The 19,659-nt window shown below is 32.9% G+C and overlaps 1 protein-coding gene across 1 annotated transcript in view; it reads left to right on the top strand.

Annotated features, from left to right (window-relative positions):
• ATRNL1 (attractin like 1) overlaps positions 1-19,659 on the top strand; it is a 1,198,805-nt gene that overhangs the window by 476,127 nt on the left and 703,019 nt on the right.

Genomic DNA, 19,659 nt, shown 5'->3' with positions numbered 1-19,659 from the left:
AAATATCTGGATATCTGGATATCTATCTATCTATCTATCTATCTGTCTGTCTATCTATCTATCTATCTATCTATCTATCTATCTATCATCTATCTCTGTCTATCTATTCTATTTATCTGTATCTATCTATCTGTCTGTCTGTCTGTCTGTCTATCTATCTATCTAAATGACTGTCTTCACCTGCTTAAATTATTGCAACAATAATACTTACTATAGATATTTTATACCTATTCAAGCTGAAATGGAAAACACAAATAAAAGATGACAACTTTTCTTGCCTTATTGTTATGATTTTCTTTGTTCAATGAAGGGAAAATTCAGATAGAAAGAAAAATGTATTTATTATTTATTTATATTTCTATATTTATTATTATATTATATATTTATTTATATATTTATATATCCCTTAATATTAGTTTCCTTTTCTGTAAAATGAAGAAGATATTGCCCTCTCTGCCTTCCTTAGAAGGTAATTATAAAATATAAATGGAGTAATTTTCAAGAAAGGGCTTTGTGTTATAAACACAAGGTGGCATTAGCATGTGATATGAGAAAGCAACCTGATGTGGAAAGAGAACTGAACTTACAGCATGAAACCTGGGTTCAAATGCTAGTTGAATACTTAATAGATATATAACCTCTGGAAAATAATTTTTTCTCTCTCTGAGACTCATTTTCCTCCTCTATAAAATGGAGATAGCAAAACTAGTCCTACCCTTACATGGTTATTTTTGGGTCTTTGTAAGCCATAAAACACTATCATTGTTCTTGGTCCCTACCACACTTACCGAAGGAAAGAGTTCTCTATTTGTTTGATCCAAGTCTCAGATGCTCTTCAGCCTGACTTGGCCCTATGTTTGATCTCTCCTCATGTTTCTTTCCTCCCTATCCTATGGTTGTGTGGCAGAAATCCTGGATTCTATGTGATGTTCTCAGTGCAGTTCAGGTTCTGATAGGTTCTATCAAGTTGGAAAAGCTTTGATTAGCGTCCTCCGAGTAGCACTTTGGCTAAGTGTGGAGAAACTCATCATCATATCAGTTAAAAAACAATTATCACTACTGTTCTTGTTATTCCTTTTGTTCTTTCTTATGGAATTCAGATAGAAGTGACACTAGGACTAGTCATTGTAGTTCTTTTCTTTAATATTTAACATTCTGTGAACTATTTCAGAAATGGATGATGAATTTTTTAAATTGAGTAAAAATATTGGCATACAAGCTCATATCCTGAATGATCATTGCAAACATCTTTGGAATAACTCAAGCAGCAGACAGAATGATGGGAATATACATGCATATATACCATTGTATGTTTAGATACCATACCTTGTTCTATTCTCACATGAGGTTGGGTTTTTTTTTTTTTGCTAGGGCTCTATTATTTTTTAAAAGCTTTTCATTCTACATAGTTTAGAGATAATGAGTATTTTCTCTGAAAATATCTATTAAAATATTATTCTTAAATGTTTATAAATCAAAGTTATATCTAGGTAATTTTAGCCATAAATTCTTTGACAAATGTCTGGTTTCAGTATAGTTTTTTTTGTTAAGCTCTTGAGGATATGTATATATTTGTATTTATGGTATGAGTTATGTTGTCTATTAGTTTATGAAAGAAAGTTACCTTGTCTTGTATAATTTTAGAGAATAGCTATGTCTTTCTGGGTGTTTGGTAGGTACTAAGTTTTTACAGTTATTTATTGCACTGTCTTTCTGCAATGATTGCAGTTTACAATGATAAGTAGTTTTGGGGACCTTAAGGATAATCCATCTATGTTTTCCAGTGCCAATGACCTAATCCTTAATTGCCCTCACAAATTTATCAGTCTCTATAAGCAACGTACTATGATAAACAACCATTTGTTAGACACTTTGTTGCTATGATATTGGTTGAGTTCCTGTGAATGTTATCTAAAGATCTTTTTGCTTCTACTTTTGGATTATAGTCCTTGCATAGATTACAGCTATGTGTAAATCCTTCTTGTTGTCATTCAAAACATCCAATGGCACCCACTTTTACTATTGCTCACTGATGTCTGCTCATTTCAAAAATGTAACCTTTAAACCTATTTATCATGAGTTCTTAATGTCTATAAATCCTCTTCCTCCTGCTGATGAAGTGTTCATATTTCCATAGCTACCTTAGGGTAATGGATGCTGTGTTTTGTCAGTTTTATATGGGTTTCTATTAGGAAACTTTCTAAACATGTTATAGTACACTTTTATTATTCTGAAAATGCATATTAATACTGATATTCCATAGATATTCACTGCTGTAAATGTCTTTTTCCCATTGAAATTTGATTCAGGGTGACAGTTAGGTCCTTGACATACATAGCTGCAGTATTCTCTTAATAGCTTTATGCTTCATTTGACTTGATTGGAAGAAACCAAGGTATTCATAAGCATCCTCTTCATCCATTATTATAATATGACCTCTGAACTCAAGCTTAAAGTCTTTAGTGTCTGTCTGTCCTTGGAACACATGAACAATTTTGTATTTATTATTTGCATTATCAGAGAAAGATTGCATATGATGGTGAAGTTATTGAATATATCTTTATATGGAGTCATAAATTTTTATGTTATCCATATATATCAATTAATGATATATACTTCTGGTAATTAGAATAATAAAAACAACAATAGTAATAATAATAGCATTTATATAGTACTTTAAGGTTTACAAAGCACTCTATATTAACCTCATTTGGTGCTCACAACAACCCTAGGAAGTAGGTGCTATCATTATCCTCATTTTACAAATGAGGAAACTGAGGCTGAAAGAGGTTAAGTTACTTGCCCTGAGTCACATAACTAATAAGTGTTTCAGACAGTGTTTGAGCTCAGGTCTTGCTGACTTCAAGTCCAGCACTTTTTGCTCCGCCTCCCCTAGCTGCCACTTTAATTAGAAAGTCATAGTTCTATTTAGGAGAATTAATCATAGACTTAAGGGCTAGAGAATAATTGTAAAGAGCTTAAGTAATGTCCATGAAAGATGCCACATTTTATATCCATTGTTCTTGACATCATTGTATTTGAAGCATGCTTTAAATAAAGAATATCTACATAAACATAAAATGCTCCAGTATTCTTACCATTCTGAGTCCATTTTTTATATTTATAGTACCTAAAAATGCATAAGTATGGAACTGAATCAAATATTTTTGTGATAATCAACAAAAGCATTATATTATCATTATTATTTTTTATGGTGTTCAGATAGAAATGATCCTTTGATAAGTAGCTATCTTGCTATTATTATTTTAAATGTTTTACAGATTATTATAGGTATATAAAATAACTGCTTTTGTCTTTGAATAAAAATATGAAGATGTAAGATCATCCTCCATAGGTTTCCTAAAAGGATCCTTTGTATAGTTCCAGTAGTGCAAACAAGAAACAGGAATAATGTACACCTCATTGGATTCCCAGATAATTTCTTACATTGCTGCATTTCTATTTTGAAAGTGCTTCATTCTAAGTAACTTGGTAGAAATAAATATTTGGTATGGTAACATTTATTAAAATGTTCTTAAATTTGTTTGTCTCACTATTTTATTTAAGATGTAGACTCTGATATTCTATAAGTTTAATATTTAATAATGATAATTTCATACAGTTTAGTGGTTTAGTTCTCTAGAATGTATATTTGTAGTATGGCAATTTGCCATCTGTCTGTTCATGAAAAGAAATAAGCTTCTTATATCCAGTTCTAGTGACTAGATCATGTCTTGCTAGGTATTTACTGGGTAGTAAATTTTTATAGCCAGCAGTTATGCATTACAGTTTCTACAGCTTCCTTGAATAATCTACATTGATCGTAAAGTCAGGGCTCTTTAAGGAAACCCCTTCTATATTTTCTAGTGAAAATTAGTTCATTAATTGCTATTACAAACACCACCTGCTTTGATGAACAAATCCACACAACTCAGCCATGTTTCTTTGTTGATATATTTTGTGTAAGTTTCCCAAGAAAGGTCTTTTGATTTCATCCTTAAATTTTAAACATTTATTGGCTTTACCTGGATCTAAGTCACTTTTAGTTACATTAAGCAAATCCAGTAGTTTTCTTATCAGCCTTTAACTGAAATGTTTTTAGACTTTCTTTCAAATTACAATTTTGTTAGATTACTGTGCCAGCATCTCATCATTCATGATGGTTACAGGAGTTACCAGATTTGTTGACTTACTGTTTTGGTATAATTAGTTCACCAAATGTATTCATGCCATCAAACAGAGAAAAGTGTTTTTTTTTAAGAATTCCACTCTAAGTTTCTCCATCTCCTTTTCAAAATCACTTGAGACTTTATTATTACTTTTGTAATCTATTTAATTATTAGGTATAATTTCTAGAGTTTTTATTAAGATTTTCAACGACCTGAAATTAGTCAACTTTTTGCTCGTAATATTTTAGTATCTCCTTGATTTCATAATTTCTTTTGTCTAACCTAGGCTTACAGATGTGGTTACAATTTATGATTTCTCTGCATTGGTCAGTAATTTGCTGTTGTATAATTTGAAGCTGACAAAAACAGTATGAAACTATGGCCTGTAGCTGGTGAAATCTACTTCCAATTTTGTTGTGAGGTACAACTAGCAAATAGTGAAAATAATTTTTTCTTGTCAATTTCATGCACATTTGTGGTTTGCTTGTTTTAGTGCTCAACATCATCTTCCTTGAAGCATTTCCAGCTGATGGGAGTATTGATATTTCTAATTTGTTCCAATCTGTCTTTCCTTCTTGTGCTCTCAGAACATTAAGGAACTTTACTGACTCTGCTATCCTTCTTAACCTGAGATCCACAGACCCAAAGGGTCAAATGGATACATTTCAGGAGTCTATAAATTTGGATGGAAAAAAAATCATCATTTCAATATAATTGGTTTCCCTTCTAATTCTGTATATTTTATTTTATATATTTAAAGACATTATTCTAAGAATGAGGCCATGAATTTTACTAGATTGCCAAAGGAGTCTTTGATATACAAAAAGGTTAAGAAATCATGTAATATAGAAAAATGATTATACCAATCATTTCCATAGGATAATTTTGCAATCCTATGTCACCCTGTCAGTCTCTTAGATTTTGGGCAACAATTAAGCATATAGAATGCAGTATTAACTCAATCAATGCTATCATTTCAGGAAATAATTTTTATTATTAATGTTGTTATTTTGCCATAACTCACACACACAAATCTGTCAAAATGCAGACAGGATAAGTCTTAATCCTGGATTGTTCAAGTACTTGAAGTATTTAGGTTTTTTTTAATTGTTAGGACCAAGGGACTTAGACTAAAGGATCTCTAAATTTTTCCAGTGTTTTGAGGTTACATGATTTCCTCTCTTTATCTACCTATACTCTCACTTAATTCATTCTGACTCTCCTCTTTTCCTATTGCATTAGACTCACACTTTTAAAAATTACTTATTTTGGAACTTATATCTTACCTTAAACTTCTAGGAATTCATCACCCTATTGGGGGTGACATATTGAGGAGGCAGCTAGATTCCTCAGTGGTTAGAGTGCTGAGCCTGAAGTCAGTTTAAATCTCGTCTCTGAAACTTACTGGCTGTGTGACTCTGGGCAAATCACTTAACCTCTGTTTGCCTTAATCCACTGGGGAGGCAAACCACTCCAGTGTCTTTGCCAAGGAAACCCCATGGACAGTATTGGCATACTATGGTCCATGGGGTCACAAAGAGTCAGACAGGACTGAATGACTGAACAACAACAACAAAAAAGGTTTAATTTTCACAATAGCTGGACTGGAATATGGGAGCTAGGAACAATTTTCAAGGTTTTTTTTTAACTAAACTTCAATATTCATCTCTCCTAATGAGAATCCCACTTTCCTGTTTCATTTGGGTCCCTAATAAAAATTATAAGAAAAGTAATTGATTACCTCAGTGGAGATAGGTTGTTGAGAGGTAGAAGTATTCCTCTAATAAGACTTTTACTTTTATTTCCATCTTTTCATGACAACTAGAATGAAGTTCTAATTATTCAATAGGGGTGCAGTGGATGGAGTACTTGGCTTAGAATCGGAGAAATGAATTCAAATTTGGCCTCAGACACTTACTAGCTATATGATCTTGGACATGTTACTTAACCTCTGTTTGGTTCAGTTTCTTGTAAAATGTAGATGGTAATAATAGCAAATACCTCCGAAGGTTGTGTGAGAATGATTTTATAGAATATTTTTAGAAGCATTTAGCACAGTGCCTGGCACATAGTAGACACTATATAAATGCTAGCTTTTAGTCTTCCTTGTCAAAGACACATTAGTATTTAGGAAAATAGTCATCCAGATTTAAGCAAACAGGTCTAATGAATTTTATAGGTGGCAGTTATAAATATTATTTATCATACTAAATAATTATATTATTACATTATATAACATTTATAAATCATTTTTATAAATTTCATAAGTTCTATAAAATTTATAAGTCATAACAAATAATATTATTAATTATAATAACATAATTATTATATCTAATATAAGAACTCATACATTAGATCATATATCACCTTTACTGGAGTTGTTTGTACCCATATAATCTTTTGTGCTTCTACTGAATAAAACTCTCAAGGAATAAATTAAATTTAAAAACATGAAGATAAAAGACAAAACTGTTCATCCTACGTTCTTAATGACTTTTTTCTCCTGCAGGAATTTGAGTTTGAAATGCCAATATTAGTAGCTAGTCTAACTAAAAGCAAAGGCACAGGCAGTATAATGGCATAGTTATCATTTAAGTATATACTGGATGCCTGGGCTTCCAAATTCATGGAGGAATACTTTAAAAATCCCAGTTAAGAAGATTGATCTCACAATATGCCACACTTCATCTAACATTGATTGAGGCTTAGGATATAGTTATAGTTGGTTTTTCTAACAGGAGTTCTAGAATACTTGTGATAATTTGGTTCATAAAGGAACTTGACACAAACATAGCAAGGTTAGAATTATCATGTTAAATTGGAATCGTATATTCATTTTTCAAGTTTACCTGGGTTTGGATTATATTGAGCTACTTTCTTCCTCATCTCACCTATGTATATTGTTGTAAGGTTTTAGGTGCTGTATCTCTTCTATCCCTCTTCCTTCTCTCCTTAGAAGTAGCCAAAGTTCAGACTCTTGTGCCTGCGCAAAAGTAAACATCTTCATTTCATCCTCTTCATATTTCAATTCATTTCCACATAGCTCAGAAAATATTTTTAAAACACAGATGTCACTGCCTGTCATTATCTTGTTCAAAATCCTCCCATCGCTCACCATTGCCTATAGGATAAAATATGAACTTGACAGCTTGACTGTCCTCCTTGACTTGTCCTCCACAAGCCCTCCACAATCTGCCTCCTACCTACTGTTCTTGTCATCTTAATACACCCCATCCTGCATTCTCCACTCCAGTCAAGTACCCTGCTAGCTATTCCTCATATATGCTGTCCCTTCTTCCACCTCTATATTTTTGCATGAGTGGTCCCTCATGTGTGAAAGATGCTCCGTATTTATTTTTGTTGTTGTTCATTTGTTTTAGTTATGTCCTTTGCTTCATGACCTAATTTGGGTTTTTCATGGCAAAGATAATGAAGTAATTTGCCACTTCCTTCTTCAGCTTATTTTACAGATTAGGAAACCAAGGCAAACAAGTTTAAGTGATTTGCCCAGGGTCACATAGCTAGTAAGTATATGAGACCAGATCTGAACTCAGGAAGTTGTGTTTTCCTGACTCTAGGCCTGGCACTCTATCTGTTGTGCTAGCTAGTTGCCCTTGCCCCTCCTCCTTATTTACAGGGGTCAGATGGCAAGAGATGTGATGGATATAGAAACACCAAATTCTGGCAACTGATTGCATGTATGAAAGAGTGAGAAGTTGAAGATAATATTGAAACTATGAACTGGGAAAATTGAAGAAAGGTAGCAACTTCAAAAGAGAGGGAAGTCCAATAGAGTGGTATTTTGGGGGAAAGATAATCATTTCTGTTTTGGAAGTTTCAAATTTGACATGGCTCAGGGACTTCCAGTTTTAAATGTCCAGACATTGTGATGTGACTAAAGCCAAGGACAAAAATTGTGTCTGGATATAGAGATCTGTGAACAATCTTCTTAGAAGTAATAATTAAGTTCATGGTAACCAAGGGCTCAGGATACAGCCTTGATGAATATTGATAATTAAGGGGTGTGATATTGATAATAAGCCAGAAAGGAGATTGAGAGATTCATGTCATGAAAATTCAGAGAGGATAAATATATATAGAAGTGAGTTATCAACAGTTTCAAATGCAGCAGAGCTGTCAAGAAGGATAGAGAATAAGGAAAACCATCAGATCTGTCAATTAAGAAGTAGGTAGAAACTTTGGAGAGGGCAGTTTCAGTTGAATGATGAGTTGAAAGTCAACAGTTAAACCATGAATGAGAGTGAAGTAAGAATAAGTGGAGACAACTTTTCCTGTAGGTTTGGCTGAAAACAGGAGGAGAGATATAGAATGGTAGATACACTATCCATCATGTTTTAAATGCCTTATCCTCTCTTCCATCCCCAAACACAAACCACAACATCCATGTGCATGCACAAAATTATTTGCTTCCCTTTACATGTACTGTTCTTGAAAGTTGTATCAAATCAAAGAAAACAGGTAATAAAACCTCTAATAGCCCCAGAGGAAAACAAAAATTCTATTCTGTGATTATCAATCTGATGAAATAAATTGTTTTTTAAAAATCCTTTAATTTTTGTTAAAATACATTTATTGTACTCTCTGAATCAAAATGATACAAAGACATCCAGTTAATAGAGAAATTGTTTTTCTTATATTGATCAACTGTCATTTATTCTGACCCAAAATATTCAATGTGTGGATATTTTAGATCACGATTAACAGTATTCCTCTTTCTTTTATTGTAGTCATACCTAACAGTACACTGGCATTTTCCAATTCTAAATGGAAAACTTTTAAATCTATTCTTAAGAGTAATGCTGAATGGAAGGATTTGTAAAAAAAAAAATTCTACTGAAATCATGTGTAATTTAATCAGTTATCTCAGGAACTTGGTAAGATACTAACTAAGCAAAAAGATGCATTAATTTTTTAAAAATTTAAAGTATTTAAAAGCATTTAAATTATTCACAGTTGTTGAATTGTATGATGTAATATTAAGTTTGGAAGTTTTGACATATTCCCTTCTGTGCTTTTCAAAATATGTATGTATGAAAATGAGAACAATCCTTAAAGGGAATTTTGATATGAAGACTTGCCTGGAGTCACTGAGTTTGTCCCTTTTAGCTATTAACTCATAGATATTATTAATCCCAATGAGGCAACTTGCATTCATCAGTGAGAATAGTCCTTCTAAAACCAATTTTAGTGTATAAATGAAAACTATTGTTTTAACATTTATTTTCTTCTTTAGTTAAATTGGTGCTTGGTTTTCTGTGAGGGATCATTGTAATGTTCCTAATCACTCTAATTTTTCTTAAATGAGTAAATAATCAAGGTCTTGATCCATTTTAAAAGATTAAAAAGATGTTAAGAGGATCTTGACAAGTGGAATCAGTAATTTTTTTTAACTAAACAATTATTTTGACTACATTTTTAAGCAATGTAGTACATTGATACAAAATAGGACAACAAGCTTTCTTTACAATAGCTACAAACTTTCAGTATGCAAATGAATATATTATTTGTGGTACTTTATGAGGGGAATATGTAGTAATAGGAAATATTTGAAATATTTTCTAAAGATATAGAGTCTCTGTAAAGAATTCATGGATATATTAAAAGAAAAAAAATTCAAGTCAAATTAACTAGCATTTATTAAGTGCCTACTATGTGCCAAGAACTACTTTAGATGTCTAATATGAAGTTGAAAATGAAAGATTGGGGGTCAGGAGAGAGGTTAGGACTGGGCAAGTAAATCTGAGAATTATCTGCATAGAGATGATAAATGAAATCATGAGAGTTTATGAGATCACCAAGTGATCTTTTTCCAGAGGTGTTTGATATATTGTAATGAACCCTTCAAAGATTTTCTATTCACAGTGGCAGATTTAAACATTTGAAGAGAGCTATATTCTTTACATATCACTCGATAAAAAATAAATAAATAAAGGAAAAAATAACTAAAAATACTTAAGGAAGTAAAAAAAAATCCAAAATAGATGATGAAAGAAGAAAAGAAAGCTGTGAATATATTTTTCATACATTTGAATAGCTCAAAAACCTTAAAGTGTGATTAAACACTGAGATGGGAAAAGAATGATCACAAGATATACAGAAACATATCTTTAAGTTAGGATGTAGAACAACCAGCGGATCAAATGAAGGAAGATATATAGAAAGTTTTTTGCCCCCAAATCACAAGGATGACATTCTAGATTAAAGGCTACTTTAAAAAAAAGTTAAATAATAAATAATGATGACAATAACCAATATAGCATTCATAAAATACTTTAAGGTTTGCAAAATGCTTGACATATATTTAGCTCATTTGATCCTCACCTCATTATCTTATTTGATCCTCAACAATCCTATGGAGTAGGTGTTATTATCCTGATTGAATTGATGACAAAACCTAAGCTAAAGAGATTGAGTGACTCATCAAGTATCACATAACTAGTGAACATTTAAGGCAGGGTTAGACCAAGGATTTCCTACCTAAAAATTCCAATGGCATACTTCCACTATGCCATCTAGGTATTTTTTCATGTGGAGACAATTATAACAAAATAAAGAATAAACATGATCACCAAAGAGAAGAAAGACAATTTTGGTTACTTAAAATTTAAAAGCTTTTGCATGAACAAAATCAAGCTAGAAGGAGAAGAAAAGTATTTATTCAGGGAATATTAGCATTAAATATTTCTGATAAAAGTCAGGTATCTGGTATAGAGAAGGAATTCATACAAATATAAAAAATCAAAAGCCATTCCCAAATAAATACATGGACAAAGGCTATAAACAAGCAGCCTTTTATTTTTAGAAAAAAAATTCTTACTTTCCCCCAATTATGATTAAATTTTTTTTAACATGCATTGTTACATTTTGAGTTCCAAATTCTGTCCCTCCATTCATTCTTTTCACCATCCCTGAGATGATAAGCAATCTGATGCAGGTTATACATGCACAGTCATGTAAAACATTTCCATCTTATTTTGTGTGTGGGGAAAAAAAAACTTGAAAGGAAGGAAGGAAAGAAAGAAAGAAAGAAGGAAGAAGGAGGGAGGGAGGGAAGAAAGGAAGAAAATAGCATGCTTTGGTCTGTATTCTCATGCCGTCAGTTCTGTCTGTGGAGATGGATAGTATTTTTCACCATGAGTCCTTTGAGATTGTCTTAGATCATCGTACTGCTGAGAATAGCTACATTATTTACAATTGTTCAGCATACATTATTGCTATTACAGTGTACAAATTCTCTTGGCTCTATTCACTTCACTTTGCATGAGTTTCTGTAAGTCCGGGTTTTTCTGAAAGCATCCTGTTCATCCTTTCTTATAACACATAGTATTTCCTTACAATCATATGTAACAACTTGTTCAGCCATTCCCCAATTGATGGATATCACCTCAATTTCATATTCTTAACCACATGAAAAAGAACTGCTCTAAATATTTTCTACAGATAGTTTCTTCCCCCGCTCCTTTTTTTGTCTCTTTGGGATACTGATCTAATAGTGATATTGCTGGATTAAAAGGTATGCTGAGATTGATAATTCTTTGGACATAGTTTGAAAATGCTCTCTAGAATGTGTCTCCTTACAACTTCACCAACAGTGCATCAGTGTCCCAGTTTTCCCACATCCCCTCCAAAATTTATCATTTTCCTTTTCTGTCACATTAGCCAATATGATAGATGTGAGGTGGTTCTTCAGATTTTTAAAATTTTCTATTTCTCTAATCAATAGCGATTTAGAACATTTTCCATGTGACTATAGAGAGGTTTGATTTCTTTATCTGAGAACTTCCTGTTCCTACCCTTTGACCATTTATCAATTGGAGAATGACTTGTATTCTTATAAATTAGACTCAGTTCTCTATATATCTGAGAAATGAGGCCTTTATCAGAGATACTTGCTATAAAATTTTCCCCAGTTTTCTGCTGTCATTCTAATTTTACTTTCATTGTTGTTGTTTGTGCAATAATTTTAAAAAAATTTATATCATCAAAATTTTACATTTTACATTTCATTATTCTCTCTGTCTCATATTTGGTCCTAAATTCTTCCCTTATCCATAGATCTGATGAGTAAACTATTCCATGCTCTCCTAATTTGTTTATGGTATCACCCTTTTTGTGTGAATCATGTACCCATTTTGACCTCATCTTCGTATACAGCATGACATGTTAGTCTATACCTAATTTCTGCCCTACTGTTTTCCAGTTTTCCCAGCAGTGTTTATCAAATAATGAGTTTTTGTACCAAAAGCTAGGATCTTTGGATTTATCAACACTAAAATATTATAGTCATTTACTACTGTGTATGATGTACCTAATCTATTCTACTCATCCAACACTATTTCTTAGTATCAAATTGTTTTGATGACTGTCACTTTATAATACAGTTTGAGATTTGATGTGGCTGGGCCACCTTCCTTTATACTTTTTTTTCATTAATTCCCTTGATATTCTTGATCTTTTGTTCTTCCAGATGAATTTTGTCATTACTTTTCTTAGTTCTATAAAATATGTTTTGTAGTTTGTTTTGCTATTGAATAAGTAGATTAATTTAAGTAGAATTGTCATTTTTATTATTATTGACCCAGCCTACCAATGAGCAATTAATATTTTTCTAATTGTTTAGATCTGACTTTATTTGTATGAGAAGTGTTTTGTAGTTGTTTTCATATAATTCCTGTGTTTGTCTTGGCAGGTAGACTCCCCAGTATTTTACATTGACTACAGTTATTTTAAATGGAATTACTCTTTCTATCTCTTGCTACTAGGCTTTGTTGGTAATATATGGAAATGCGGATGATTTGCATGGGTTTATTTTATGTTCTGCAACTTTGCTAAAGTTGTTAATTATTTCAAGTAGTTTTTTAGTTGCTTCTCTAGGATTCTCTATCATATATCATATCCTCTGCAGAGAATGATAGTTTTGTTTCCTCATTGCCTATTCTGATTACTTCAATTTCTTTTTATGCTCTTATTGATATAGCTAGCATGTCTGGTACAATATGGAGTGATAATAGGCATCCTTGTGTCATGCCTGCTCTTATTGGGAAGGCTTCTAGCTTATCTCCATTATAGAAATGCTTGCTGATGGTTTTAGATAGATATTATTTATCATTTTAAGGGAAGTTCCTATGTTCTTTGGTGTTTTTACTAGGAATGGCTGGTATATTCTATCAAAGGCTTGTTCTGCAGCTATTGAGGTAATCATATGATTTCTGTTTGTTTTGTTATTGATATGGTCAATTATGCTGATGGTTTTCTTAATACTGAATTAGCCCTGCCAATTAGTCATAGTGTATCATATGTGGCTGTAATAACTTGGTAGTATTTTGTTCAAAATTTTCATCAATATTCATTAGGGAAATCAATCTATAGTTTTCTTTCTCTGTTTTTATTCTTTCTGGTTTGGGTATCAACACCATATTTGTGTCATAAAAGGAATTTGGTAGGACTTCTTTGCCTATTTTCTCTAGTACTGGAATTAATTAATTCTTTAAAGGTTTGATAGAATTCACTTGTGAATCCATCTTGCCTAAGAACGCGTCTTAGAGAGCTCTTTGATGGCTTGTTCAATTTCTTTTTCTAAGATGGAGTTATTTAAGTACCCTATTTCCTCTTCTTTGAATCTGGGCAATTTATATTTTTACATATTTGTCTATGTCAGTTTGTCATATTTATTGGCATATAATTGGGAAAAATAGCTCCTAGTAATTCTTTTAATTTCCTCTTCATTGGTGGATTAATTCATCCCTTTCATTTTTGCTACTAGTAATTTGGTGGAGTTTTTCCTTTCCCTTTTTAAAAATCAAATTAGTCAGTGGTTTATCTATGTAATAGGTTTTTTTTTTTCCAGAAAATCAGCTTCTAGTTTTATTTATTATTTCAATGTTTTTCTTACACTTCATTATTAATCTTCACCTTTGATTTTCAGAATTTCCAACTTGGTATTTAATTGGGGGGAGGGGTTAATTTGTTCTTTTCTAGTTTTCTTAGCTACATGATCAATTAATTGATCTACTCTTGATTTATTTTATTGATGTAAGCACTTAGAAATATCATTTCCCCCCCAAGTACTGCTTTGGCTGTATCCCATAAGTTTTGGTATGTTGTCTCATTGTTGTCATTCTCTTGAGTGAAATTATTGTTTCTATAATTTCTTCTTTAACCCACTTATTCTTCAGGATTAGATTAATTAGTTTCCAATTACTTTTTAATCTATCTTTCCACTGCCCTTTATTAAATGCAATTTATTGCATTATAATTATAATTGCATTATAATTCTAAATGCATTATAAGATGCATTTACTATTTCTGCTTTTCTGCATTTGATTTTGAAGTTTTTATGCCCTAATATGTGGTCAGTTTTTGTGAAGGTGTCATTGTACTGTTGAGAAAAAGTATATCCCTTTCAATTCCCATTCAGTTTACTAAAGAAGTCTGTCATAGCAAACTTTTCTAAAATTCTATTAAGCTCCTTAACTTGCTTCTTGTTTTATTTTTTTAGTTAGCTCTTTGAGAGGGGAAATTTGAGGTCACCTACTAGTAAAAAAGCAGCTTTCAAAAGAAGAAATGAAAAGTATGTGAAAGAATGCTCCAAAACATCATTAATAATATTAATTTTTTTTAAAGTCTAAGATTTTGCTTCAAAATGGGAGAACTGGAAAAATGAAAATGCTAGATTTTGGAGAGGCTGTGGGAAGACAGGCATACCATTGCAGAATTGGTAGTGTTATAAATTTCGTACCTTCCTCAAAAATACTTTGGAACTATACTTTGGAAAGTAATGAAATTATACTTATCTTGTGTGGTTCTATGGTTCCTATCTATAATGCTTCAAGCACATAACATTTTAAATGCATTGTCTCATTTAATCCCTACAATAAACCTGTAGATGGAAGCTATTATTATGAGATAGAAGTTATTATTCTCCCCATTTTATATATGAAGAAACTGGGGATGAAAATTAAATTACTTTCCCAGGCAAAAACAAATGGCAAATATCCAAGGCAGGATTCAAATATAGGTCATCCTGATTGCAATTCTGGAATTCTATGTACTATATCTCGCTATCTTTTGGCGGTTTTAGTGGATGGTATGATTACTATGAAATGACAAGGAAATGTGGAACATACTAAGAGTGTGGGTCATAGCTGTTAGTAATAAGGAGTTGATAATCCTACTATACTTTGCCCTGTGTCAGCCCATTTTTGTAGAATTGAGCTAAATTCTGAGTATCAAATTTTAAAGGAATACTTACAATCTGGAGAGTAAACAGAGAGTAATTATGATGTTGAATGAGTTCATTTACCTCCAGCAATGTGGAAGGACTTGGGAATACTTAAGTTTGAAAAGATTTAGGTGGAACATAAAAATTGCCTTCAGGTTTTAAAAAGATAAATATCACTTTAAGGGGGAAGCATGCCAGATGTAAGGAATATCCTCCTAATAATTAGGGCTACCTTAAAGTAAAATGGGCTGCAATGGAATTAGTGATTGCCTCTCATTGGAGATCTTTAAGCAAAGTCTATGTGACCACTGGTTGGCTAGGTGTTTCATTTTTAGGTATAGGCTGAACTAAATGTTCAATGATATCCCTTCTGACTGTGACTTTATAATTTTATATCTATTAATTTTTTCCTTTTTTTAATATAAATTTATTTATTTTTAGTTTTCAACATTTACTTCCACAAGAGTTTGAGTTCCAAATTTTCATCCTATCTCACCCCTCCCCTCTCCCCAAGATGGCATGCATTCTGAATACCCCTTCCCCTAGTCTGCCCTTTCTTCTGTCTCTCCCTCCCCTTCTCTTATCCCCTTCCCCTTCTATTTTTCTGTAGGGCAGGATACACTTCTATACCCCATTTCCTGTATTTCCTATTTCCCAGTTTCATGTGAAAACATTTTTTTAAAACGTGTTTTTAAAACTTTGGGTTCCAAATTTTCTCCCTCCCTCCCCACCCACCCTCATTGAACAGTCATATATTCCATGTTCTGCAGTCCTTTAATGTAGAAGCTGTTAAATCTTGTGTTATCCTGATTGTGTTTCCACAGTACTTGAATTGTTTCTTTCTGGCTGCTTGTAATATTTTCTCCTTGACCTGGGAACTCTGGAATTTGGCTACAATATTCCTAGTAGTTTTCCTTTGGGGATCTCTTTTAGGAGGAGTTTGGTAGATTCTTTCAATTTCTATTTTTCCCTCTGGTTCTAAAATAATAGGGCCATTTTCCTTGATAATTTCTTGAAAGATGATGTCTAGGCTCTTTTTTTGATCATGGCTTTCAGATAGTCCAATAATTTTTAAATTCTGTCTCCTGGATCTATTTTCCAGGTCAGTTGTTTCTCCTGTGAGATATTTCACATTGTCTTCTATTTTTTCATTCTTTTGGATTTGTTTTACAATGCTTTGATTTCTCGTAAAGTTACTAGCTTCCAATTGCTGTATTCTAATTTTTAAGGAAGTATTTTCTTCCGTAATCTTTTGGACTTCCTTTTCCATTTGGCCAATTTTTCTTTTTAAGGCATTCTTCTCCTCATTGGCTTTTTGGACCTCTTTTGCCGTTTGGGTTCGGCCATTTTTTAAGGTGTTATTTTCTTTAGTATGTTTTTGGGTCTCCTTTAGCAAGTTGTTGACTTGTTTTTCATGATTTTCTTGTATCACTCTCATTTCTCTTCCCAGTTTTTCCTCTACTTCTCTTACTTGCTTCTCAAAATCCCTTTTGAGCTCTTCCACAGCCTGGGACTGATTGATATTTTTCTTAGAGGCTTTGGGTGTAGAAAGCTTTGACTTTGTTGTCTTTTTGTGGTTGTGTGTTTTGATCTTCTTTGTCACCAAAGTAAGATAATATAGTCTGACTCTTTTTGCACTGCTTGCTCATGATCCTGGCCAATTACTTGAGGTTTACACTCTTTGTTAAGGTAATAGTCTGCTTCCAATATGGAAAATGTACTGTCCCAAGCTTCAGGGGTTTCTACAGCTGTTTTCAGAGATACTTGTAGGGACCTTTAAATTTTCAGTTCTTCCAAGGTGGTATGATAAAGGGCGATGTGTTTACTCCTTTCCTGGCCTGTGCTCTGGTCTATGAGTGACCAGTGTCCTGGAACTGTGAGGAGGGTTTTCTCTCTCCACAGTCACTACAAGCTCCACAAGGCCAGCACTCCTCCTCACTCCAGGACTGCCACCCAGAACTGTGACCCAGATCAAAGCACAGGCAAAGTAAGAGATTCCTTTCTCAGCACTGGCAAAGAGATTCCTGCAGTCCCCCTCTGATCAGCCACTGGATTCTCCCTTAGTCTGTGGGCCAGAAGCTCAGGACACAGCCACCGCCCCAGGGCCCGAGCTCTGCACTCTGTGCTCTGGAACTCGCTCTGAGACCTAGCTCCCCTCTCACTGCGGAAACAGACTTTTCCCACTGACCTTCTAAGTTGTGTTTGATGTTCATGGGTTGAGATGTCTGGAAACCACCAAAGCTGCCTGCAATTCAGTCCTCTGATGCCTGCTCCAAGTTGCTGCAGCTTGGACGCCCAGGCAGCACTGCGCTCCTCTCCCTGCCCATGGTGTGATATACCTTTCCAAGCAATCATCCAGATTGTCTTGGGCTGGAAATTTGCTTCACAGTCTTTTTGTGGATTCTGCTGCTTTAGAATTTGCTTAGAGCCATTTTTAATAGGTATTTGGAGGGGTTTGGGGAGAGCTGAAGCAAGTCACTGCTTTCACACCGCCATCTTGGCTCTGCCCCTCTAAATTTTTTCTTATTAGAATTGTCTTCTCTAGTCTTTTAGAATCTTGTTATATCTAATTCTTCGTATCCTTTAACTATTTCATCATATTTTGCTTTAGCAACAAATTTGTTAAGCATAGGATCTATGCCTTCAACTAAATTATTGATAAAATTGTTGAACAAGGGAAAGGCAAGCCTTATGACGTTCCATAATAGGTTGACATCAATCATTTTTTTGTGTGTGTGTCTGTTCATTCATATGGTTCTAAATACACTTAACACTATACACAGAGTTAGTCAGCAAGTATTTGTTAACATTTACTATGTGCCAGACATTGTGGTAAGTGCTGAGGAATACAAAGAAAAGTAAAGAGTCCCTATTCTCAAGGAGTTCATATTTTACTGAGGGAGACAGCATGCAAAGAATTATATAGATGCAAAATATGTACAGAGTAAATTGGAGGTAATATATGCGTATATATCAGTTGGCATATAGAAATTTCTAGGAAAACACTTTAAAAGAAAAGTAAGATAGCAATAGTATCTTCAAGAATGTGGTATCCATAGACAGTTTGAATATTTTATTCCGGAAAATTTCTTTCTTTCTACACAGTTACTTACAAGTCTTTGTATAAACAAATTGCATGCAACTGAGTAACAATTTTAGTGACAGGACTCAGATGCCTACAACAATGAACTCCAGATATATTGTATCTACATATACGTATATTCCATTGTGTTACACTAAGTAATTATATTTTGATCTTTTGCTTCTTTATAGCTAGATATAATGATAAAAATAATACTTAGCATTTGTAGAGTGTCTTCAAGTTTGCAAAGCACTTTACATGTTAATTAAATTGAACTTCACAACAACACTGTGACAAAGGGGCTATTATTATCCACGTTTTACAGATAATGAAACTGAGATGCAGATAGTTTGAGTAACTTGTCCAGAGTTACACACCTTGTAAATGTGAGGCAGAATTTGAACTCAGGTCTTTCTTACTCCAAACATTGTACTTTATTCAGTATGCTACCCAGATGTCATTATGAAGTTTTCTTTGAAAGTTGGGATGATTTAGTACTTTAAACATTTTATACTTACTTTCACTAATGTACTTGCCACAGGATTCTAGATTTAGAACTGAAAAGAATCTTAGAGGGCAAGTCCAATGTCCTTAAAGATTTTAATAAGAAACATTAATTAATAGAAATTGGAAAAAAGGAAATGTTGAATATTCTTAGCAACCTCTAACTTAACACAGTGCTATGACCAATTTATTTAAAACAATACATTAGCAGAAGAAAAGAGCTGAAGACTAACCATTCCATTCTGCCTCAAAAAGCAAACTAAATTCTTTAATGTCATAGTTCCATTAAGGTACAAGCAAATGAAGAAAAGTAAACAAAGGATTTAATCATCCCATTATATTTTATGTGTCTTAGGATCCAAACAGAAAAGGTTTAATTTCTTCAAAAAGAATAGAATAGTCTTTTGATGATATCATTACTTGAAATTTCAACTTTTTAATGTTCGCATGCTTTAGAGCTTCAGTATGCTGTTTTCGGAGAAGTTTGGTCTGGATTTAATCATGTGCAGCTGCATTTCCAAGAAGTTCTGGTTAATGACAGTGTTAGCAATTTCAGTAAATTCCTTTCAGTTTATGAGATAATTTTATTTTTATCAATAGTGTAAAATAATTATTAGAATTGATTTATATTCAGATTTGCCTCATGGGTAGCTTTCTAAATC

The sequence above is a fragment of the Phascolarctos cinereus genome, unplaced genomic scaffold (assembly GCF_003287225.1).
Source record: "Phascolarctos cinereus isolate Bilbo 61053 unplaced genomic scaffold, phaCin_HiC Scaffold_3;HRSCAF=262, whole genome shotgun sequence".
Classification (NCBI taxonomy): domain Eukaryota; kingdom Metazoa; phylum Chordata; class Mammalia; order Diprotodontia; family Phascolarctidae; genus Phascolarctos; species Phascolarctos cinereus.
This window is presented reverse-complemented; position numbering and strand designations above follow the sequence as displayed.